Source organism: Octopus bimaculoides, chromosome 6 (assembly GCF_001194135.2).
Source record: "Octopus bimaculoides isolate UCB-OBI-ISO-001 chromosome 6, ASM119413v2, whole genome shotgun sequence".
In the NCBI taxonomy this organism is placed as follows: Eukaryota; Metazoa; Mollusca; class Cephalopoda; order Octopoda; family Octopodidae; genus Octopus; species Octopus bimaculoides.
The window spans coordinates 30,003,217-30,012,400 of NC_068986.1; the positions used below are offsets into that span (position 1 = coordinate 30,003,217).

General features: G+C 35.0%; 1 protein-coding gene across 2 annotated transcripts in view; it reads left to right on the forward strand.

Annotated features, from left to right (window-relative positions):
• Positions 1-9,184, forward strand: part of LOC106869351 (disks large-associated protein 1) — a 374,528-nt gene that overhangs the window by 15,564 nt on the left and 349,780 nt on the right. The window lies entirely within an intron of this gene.

Consider the following 9,184-nt stretch of genomic DNA (forward strand, 5'->3'; position numbering starts at 1 on the left):
CAACACTGGGGCTGTCTTTGGTGCTTTGCTGAGGGAAAGCCTTATGAGGAGCTTATGCTCCACTAGCATAACTTTCAGGGTCACTAAGGCATTCAAGCCACCACACTGCAACAAAGACTGGGCAGTTAATTATTAATTGCATAAATTTAACAACTTTTGTTTGATTAAAATAATTAAATGAGAAATGAAGCGGGTGCTGAGCCACAACAGGTTAAGAAGCATGAGTCTAGTATGTTTAACCTTTTAGCATTCAGATTATTCTGCCAAATGTAATATTTATTGACTTACATTGAGGATCTACAAATGTTGGAACTCACAGAGGGGGTGACAGGGGACTGAGACTCTTGGCAGTTTGCCATGCTTGACGAGACATGCTAAGCAAAGTAAAGCATGGTTACCTTTGCATCCAGGCTCATTCCTTGCAACTCTCTCCAGCTGAGCATCTCTGTTCTTGCTGGCTAGTAAGTGTTGGTTCCACGTAAAAAGCACCTGTACCAGTGCTGCATAAAAGCATCCAGTACACACTGTAAAGTGGTTGACATTAGGAAGGGCATACAGTTGTAGAAACCATGCCAAAACAGACCTGAGGCCTGAACAGCCCTTCAGCTGGTCAGCTTCTGTCAAACTGTCCAACCCATGCCAGCATGGAGAATGGACATTAAATGATGATGATTTGAATTAATCATGCATTACCTTGTAGCTTTGAGATTTTGATAATGTGATTGTTTATTTCTAGAATGACATTGTGTAGGGTAGATGTGAGAGGCTGTATCTGACTGGTTTGAACATAAAACAGGTAGAATATTAGGGCCTCATATGGCTGGTTTAAATGCTAAATAGTCAAAACTACTTTCTACTTTTTATTATTATTATTCATTTTATTAGAATCTTACTTTTAAGCTAAAAGTATAAGTAAGTTTGAAGAGCCTTCTTCTTCTCTCACTTCATTTAATTACATGAGCCAAGGAGAAAGCCTCAGGATGGTGGCTCAAACTGTTAGAAATCACAACCAAATCCTCCTCAAACATCCTATCCTCTTTAAAAAAATTGCATTGAATAATTCAATCCAGGGAACTCTGTGTTTGAAAATTAGATCATTGCTTGATCTTAGATTTGTTCATTCTGGGAGAAGTTGGAACTAAATAAGATCAAGAACAACAACAGCTTCTGTGTTTGGATAAAGTTTTAGTGGAAGTTTTTCAAAATATTAACCAAACTGATAAATTATTTTCATAGCATAAAATAGTTAGATTTAAAAATTAAACTTCTCGTAATAATGAGGAATTGAAATATATATAAGAAATTTTTTTTATCAAAACAAAATTTATTGGTGAAATTTAAGCTAGGATTTTAGATATATATAAAGAGTATCCTCTAATAGCAAAAGTGCACGTGCATGTGTGTGTATACACACACACATACACAGATGTGTGTTTATATATTTATATATATATATATATATATATACATATATTACATACATAATATATATATATACACAGATACACACACGTGTACTTTTATTTATATAAACACACATACACACATATGTAGATATGTATATATGTATATACACATGTATGCATAATGCACACACACATGTGTGTGTTTATCTTTGTTGGGAGACACATTGTCTATGTGAGATAAGATACAAATAATTATATATGCAAGGGGAGTTTGTTAGAGAGAGAGAGAGAGAGAGAGAGAGAGAGAGAGAGAGAGAGAGAGAGAGAGAGAGAGAGAGAGAGAGGTAATGTATACTAGTATTAGTCCATCTATTATAATTCTGCTCACATTCTGTATGCTTTATAGAAATATCAAATCGACTGAATACTCCATTAGTACTCTATCTTATATTTATATGTGTATATAAAAAAAATTAAAAGGGAGAACTGAAAAATATTGATTTCTCTGTGGGCATAGTCAGAAATTTTCAGAGAAGGAATGGGAAGTTTAATTGTCCCTTATCCGTGACTGGTATTTATTTCATTGAATCAAGAATGATGAAAGTGAAATTAACTTTCTTAGGATTTGAACTTGGAATAATAATGCAAAATAACTAAATTCTTCAAACGTTTTGTCTGCTGCCGTACTGATACTGCCGAAATATTAGTATTTACGATGCTGGAATTTGGAATTTGCAATGAATTAGTTGTTTATTGGCAGCGAAAAAAGTAATGGCAGCAGACTAGGATAGAATTTCTGGTTATAGATCTGTTAAGATGCTTTACATATATGAATTTATTTACGTATATGCACATACACACATATATGCACATACACACATATATGCACATGCACACACACACACATGTGCACACACATACATGTAGTCACACTCACACAGACTCCTCTCCCTCTTTCTTATACTCATAAATATGAAATTATATATATATATATATAGTACTGGTTTACATTTTGATTGTGTGTGTAGGGGAGAAGTGTGGGTTTTGCAAACTGTGTATCACTTCTGCAGCTGGCTGATCGTTTTGTTACCAAAAAGCTTAAACAAGAAACAGTGTGATACCTGTTTATAAGAAAGGGTGGAGTGAGACAAAAAGAGTGATTCCCCTTGTCTTGTAGCAGCACCATGCAACTGATGCTGCAAAATTCAACTTCATGATCACATGGATACAACATAACAGTCAAACATTTTAACAACACAGTCGGTTTTATATTATTATCAACACTGACATGCAAAAGTGATTCACTCAAGAAGAGTAATATCTTAAATTAATGAATCAAATTATGAAACAGTTACAGTTAAGAAAAATAAGGCAAACTAAACTTGGCTGAAATGGTATTAAGATTTTCACAAGGTCTTGAGAAATGCACAAACTATATTTCTAATTGGCCATATCTGTATTTATTTGACCCAACAATGAAAATAATTCCCTTCAGGTCTTTTACAGCAGATTGGGATGTAGATGGAGTGATCTACTGCATTGTTAATTAATTCATTGAAACCATTCAGTTTCGTTTTCATTCCAAGTTTCCAAAAAGGGCTTTATAAGGATTATTTACACAATGAGACTAAATATACTAAATATACAGGAATATCACTGCATATTTAGTCATAATAATCAAAGCTGTGAGTCTTCAACCATTATGCAAATGAGTTATGCCTTAGTACATATTTGGTTATATTTTAATAAGTGGTCATATGCTACTAGCACTCTGCATATTGGGAAGGAGAGATAAGAGCATTCTCATAGAGCATAAGTAAGAATGAAACTGCACAGTAAAGTTAAATTCTGACACCACCCAGCTACTAAAAAAAGTTTTTAAGGGGCCTATTTTTACAGTGAGACTAAATGTATATATGTAAGAGTCTGTATAGTCATTTGTTTGTGACTCATGCTGTATTGGTATTTCAGTTTTACTTCTAATCAAACAGTAGAAGAAATACTTAGTAAAGAGAAGATAACTCTATTTTTGTTGATATAGAGAAAGGTTTAATTCACATCTACATATGTGAGAAATTCTGTCTGTGGGTGTGTTTGTGGAGTTGTTAGCTAACTCCTCCTACATCGTTTTATTGCTTTTGATGAAACTTGACACATGAGTAGAATTCATATCTGGAAACCTCATGGCATACTCAGATTGTTGAAAAAAATCGATAATAGGGGCCCTGGAAGGGATCCTTAGATATAGCCAAGGGAAATAACCCATTCATTTTCCTAAATTATTTGGTAAAAATGAAATACAGATATGACCATTGGTTCTCAATCTTTTTTCTCCTATAGATCCCTTTGTTTCCAATTTTACTCTGGGGGACCATCATAGCATTTCGATGTCTAAAAACTCCTATTATATTCTTTTGATTAAATATTTTTGGAATTATATGAAAAAGTGTTTAAATATTTTGTGTATTGTAGAAATATAACCAGTTTATTACACATAACTTTTAACAGCAAAATCTTATATGAACCACCCACTATCCAATTCCAACACTCACAAGGTATTGGTTAACTTGAAGCTGTAGCAGAAGATACTAGCTTAGGGTGCTATATAGTGAGATTGAACTCAGAACCACATGGTTGAGAAGTTAACTTCTAAACCACTTGACCACGTCTGTGTCCATATAGTAATATTTGTTTTTTTAGTTTGAAGGTCTTCAGTAGTTCATACTGGTAGCCACCAACAGAGAAGAGAAAGTTTTGAAGAAGGTAGTAAATGATGTTACTGTTTATGACTTATAATTATTTCTATTACTTTTGATGTGTCGGATGGAAAAGCAACAGGGCAGTTCTTAATGGGGTCAAGAAGGTTGCTTTTCTTGAAGATTTAGTGAGTTAGAGTAAGTTCATCAGCTGTGGGGAATCAAGGATGTTAATGTTTTTCAACTGAGAGAGATAACATTTTTTCCCCTCTCATTTAAGGGGTCAGTCCAAAAACATTGGTATCCTTTTCTCTAAACAGCATAGGAAATTATCCAAATTAACAAACTTCATTGTGAGACTGTTGTTACTACAGGCCACCATAGTTTCCTTGGACTCTGGCTGTTGCCTATTTCTTGAGGAATTCAATGTTTTGAGTTTATTATTTTTATTCCAATATTTTGTCAGTTAAGAAAATAAAATTTTGTTTCTTTTTGTATTTGTTATTAAATTTTAAGAAAACTGTATTTAAAATGTCATTCTTTACTGCAAGGTCATTGCTGGAACTTGTAAACAAAATCTGTTATTTTAAAAATCCCTTTACCATTCCATAAACAACAACTTAGCTCTCTGTGTTAATCAGTTCATGTTTTTGTAATAGTTTTCTCTTCATTGCATTTATTTATTCATTCTCAAAAGGAAGTCATAACGGAATAATGAGGGTGATTGATGCATGGAGGGGCCGTTGTGCAAACACTTCTAGCTTGTGCCAACATGGAACAACAGATGTTGAATCCACTTTTGTTATTGTAGTTGTAACTTGCGAATGTAACAATGTTTTGATTCCTTGTTGGAACTATTCCATTTACATTGCTAATATCCTTGGAAAAGACAAAAATATCTGAACATCACACCTTCTGCTTTCAAGATGCTTGCTACCTAATTAATTAAAAATTAGCATTCTTGCTGTCAAACATTCTTTTTGTTTTCTGTTCTTTGGCATTGTTGTTGTTTTAGACCCAGATCATCTCTGACTGAACAGATTTATAGCATGTAGGCAGGTTGATTGATCAACTAGGTCTCATCCATAGATCCAGGGACAGATTAAGACCTACTCAGAGGCCCTAAGCACTTAAAATATTTTGGTACCCTCATATATCTATGTAATTCAAAACATAAACAAGAATAAACCATAAAATAATTTTTTCCAATCATATAAAAATAAATAAATGTGCCCTTTTAAAGCCTAGCCAGGCTCATGGGCCTGGTTTCCCGGCTTCAATGGCGTATGTTTTCCCCAGCTGGATGGGATGCCAGTCCATCACAGCGTTACTCATTTTTGCCAGCTGAGTGAACTGGAGCAACGTGAAATGATGTGTTTTGCTCAAGAACACAATACGTCGTCCGGTCCAGGAATCAAAACCATAATCTTACAATCATGATGCTGACACCCTAACCACTAAGCCACACACCTCCATTTCAATCATACAAACCACTTCAAATATTATTTTAGCAATTTTAAAGTGATTTCTTTTGTGTTATAAACCATTTACCATTTCTGTAGTGCTCCTCTTCCCTTGGTGCCCTAAGCAAATGCTTATTTTGCTTAATGGTTAATCCAGTGCAGCATAGATCTATAGTTCAAGTTATACCATGCCACTATTGCTAAGCTGACAACTATGCAGTCCAACCTCTTATGTAGTGGTGGATCATATTGTGTACGGTGTTGTACTTTGAATAAGTTATACTCACTTGCTTGTCAGTCTGCTTTAGAATTATGTAATCATGAATGATGATTACATAGAAAACAGTTTAAGTTAACTTCAAAATCCAAAATCTTGTGCATACGGCTGTATATGAGTCATTATCATCATCATCATTGTCATTATCATCATCATCATTGTCATCATCATCATCATCATCATTATAGTTTAATGTCCATGTTCCATGCTGGTATGGGTTGGACGGTTTGACAGGATCCGATGTGTCCATCGAGCTCCAATATCTGCTTTGGTGTATGGTTTTTACAGTCAGGTGCCCAACCTAACATAACCACTTAACAGCATGGGCTGAATGCTTTTTTTCATGTTGCCTGCAATGTTGAGGTCAACCTGCAGTTCCCAGGCTTACAAGCCTTGGGGTAGGTGGGTGCATGGGTGTGGTTTCAGCTTCATGCCAGGGGAGGAGGGGCATTACTATGAGCAGGGTGGTCAGAGCAGGTTCCTGTGGAGGGATCTGCATGGCTACTCATATCTCATAGGAGAAAAGTGGGGTGGTGAAGGGGGGGAAGAGACAAAGAGAAAATGATCATAGGTGCAGGAGTAGCTGTGTGGTAAGTAGCTTGCTTACCAACCACATGGTTCTGGGTTCAGTTCCACTGCATGGCACCTTGGGCAAGTGTCTTCTACTATAGCCTCAGACTGACCTCGGGCTGTGAATGGATTTAGTAGACGGAAACTGAAAAAAGCCTGTTGTATACATGTATGTGTGTGTGTGTGTGTGTGTGTGTGTGTGTGTTTGTGTGTCTGTGTTTGTCCCCACCCCCGCCATCGCTTGACAACTGATACTGGTGTGCTTACATCCCCGTGACTTAGTGGTCTGGCAAAAGAGACCGATAGAATAAGTATGAGGCTTACAAAGAATAAGTCCTGGGGTTGATTTGATTGACTAAAGGCGGTGCTCCAGCATGGCCGCAGTCAAATGACTGAAACAAGTAAAAGAGTAAAAGAGTAAGAGTAACTGTTTAGAGTGACCTACAAACTCAACATATCAGGTCTATCCAATGAGCCGTTGTGTCCATATATAACTGGACTTAAGAAGCTACAAAAACACCATAAGTAAAGTTTGATAGGATTATTGCTTACAAATCTAAGCTACCAAACACCAATGTTTTCTAGTCTAAACTGGCTCTTTCTGTTGAACCATTTATGATTTGACCTTTAAATTTAGTAGCAAAGTAAATCTCGATAAAACTATATAATTTGGTAACATTTTGTTAGCTCTGACTATCCTGCTTCTTTGTCTTGACCATAATCATCATATTGATTTAATTTTGGAACATGTCCCAGCAATGAATGAGGTAAAAGTTCTTTTGTTTTTGTTTTTTCTTTTTTTTTTTGAAAGATATTAGTAGGTCAAGTAATTTACATGGATTCTCTCTTCTAGTTAAGAGATACAAAGAAATACAAGAACAAGAACATACTAAGGGATCAATAAATCTTGTTTTAAAATTAAATACAAGCTATTCCATTATACAGGCCATAACTTATTAACAAATAAATATCAAATTGATAGGCGCAAGAGTGACTGGGTGCTAAGGAGCTTGCTTACCAACCACATGGTTCTGGGTTCAGTCCCATTGTGTGACACCTTGGGCAAGTGTCTTCTACTATAGCTTCGGGCTGACCATAGCTTTGTGAGTGAATTTTGGTAGATGGAAACTGAAAGAAGCCCATTGTATATATGTATGTGTTTGTGTGATTTGCTCGACTAAAGGCGGTGCTGCAGCATGGCTGCAGTCAAATGACTGAAGCAAGTAAATGAGTAAAAGAGTAAAAGAATATATTTTCTAAGGTGGTGAGCTGGCAGAAACGTTAGCACACCAGTCGAAATGTTTAGCGGTATTTCGTCTGTCTTTATGTTCTGAGTTCAAATTCCACTGAGGACAACTTTGCCTTTCATCCTTTCAGGGTCGATTAAATAAGTACCAGTTATGCACTGGGGTTGATATAATCAACTTAATCCGTTTGTTTGTTCTTGTTTGTCCCCTCTGTGTGTAGCCCCTTGTGGACAGTAAAAAAATAAGAATATATTTTCTCATTAGCTGCAGCCACATCCTCTCTAATAGATGGGTTTTAATGTTATTTTGTATTCATGGAATATGATATGGTTTCTGTCATTGTCCTAAAGATAACATTGATTGAAGTTGCAAGTTTTCAATGATTCTTCAATGTCTTTAAGTGAAAGAAAGGTGGTCTTTCATTTCTTTTTTTTTGTAGTCCAATGGTAATAATAGTAAACTTGTTCATAGCATTTTAAAATTCACTGAACCAAATGTCATTTTAATGTATTGAAACAGTCAGTTTGAATACCAAATGGCTAAAAATCAACAAAAATCAATAACACTTCAATATCCTTGATTAAATTTATGTATTGGACCTACAACTGAAAGCGTGTAAGGTTTTATATAGAAACTCAGGAATGAGTTTTGATTTAGGTTGTATGGTGTTTTGCTACACTCTAACCTACCCTGAATTTATTATATGTTTTCAGTAATGATATCAGTTTTATTGACCAAATTAGGTTTGTTGTAGATCCAATTGAAACAGTCACCAGATGTTTTATTTTGAGTAGCATATCAACACCTTCAATTGATGATTTTTGACAACAGATGTTTGATAAGGAAATACTAAAGTATAGAGATACTGATGCCTCCTGAAAATTATAAAAAAAAAAAAGACAGAATCTGACCCATTCATATATTACACAAATACATGCCAATAGAAAATAAACTCACGTTTTTACATTTAAAATTGTACAGTGCATAGACACGGATATACAAATTCATAATGTTAGATGTTAGTCATACTAAAAATAGATAGATCAACAAACAGATAGCCCTCGTAATAAAATGTTCTAAATGACTTCAAAAGAGAAAGGAAACTTGAATGAAGTTCAGTGAGATGTGAAACTTGGAGAATGAATAATATTTATTTTGGGTTATTTAATGTTATTATTAGCATAGGGATATTTTTACTTTTATGTATATAGACCCAAACATGCAGTCTGATGTTACAACTCTGATATCCAGAAATCCATAATTTCAGAAAGCACAGTAATAAAAAGAAAAAAAAAAAAGAAAATAAAGCACTCACTCGCTATTTTGCTTTCGCAAGGTGAGAAATTCAAAATCTCACATCCTACTTTTGCTATTGGACCACATCTTGCAAGAAACTCAGTGTTGTTGAGTATGTAACAAACTGCATTTCTCAACTTTTAACTTATACCTTAGCACTGAGCATTTGCTTCTTTGTGTAAGTATGCAGAGTTGCTACTGTTGCTTTGGTGGTGGTGGTGGTGGTGGT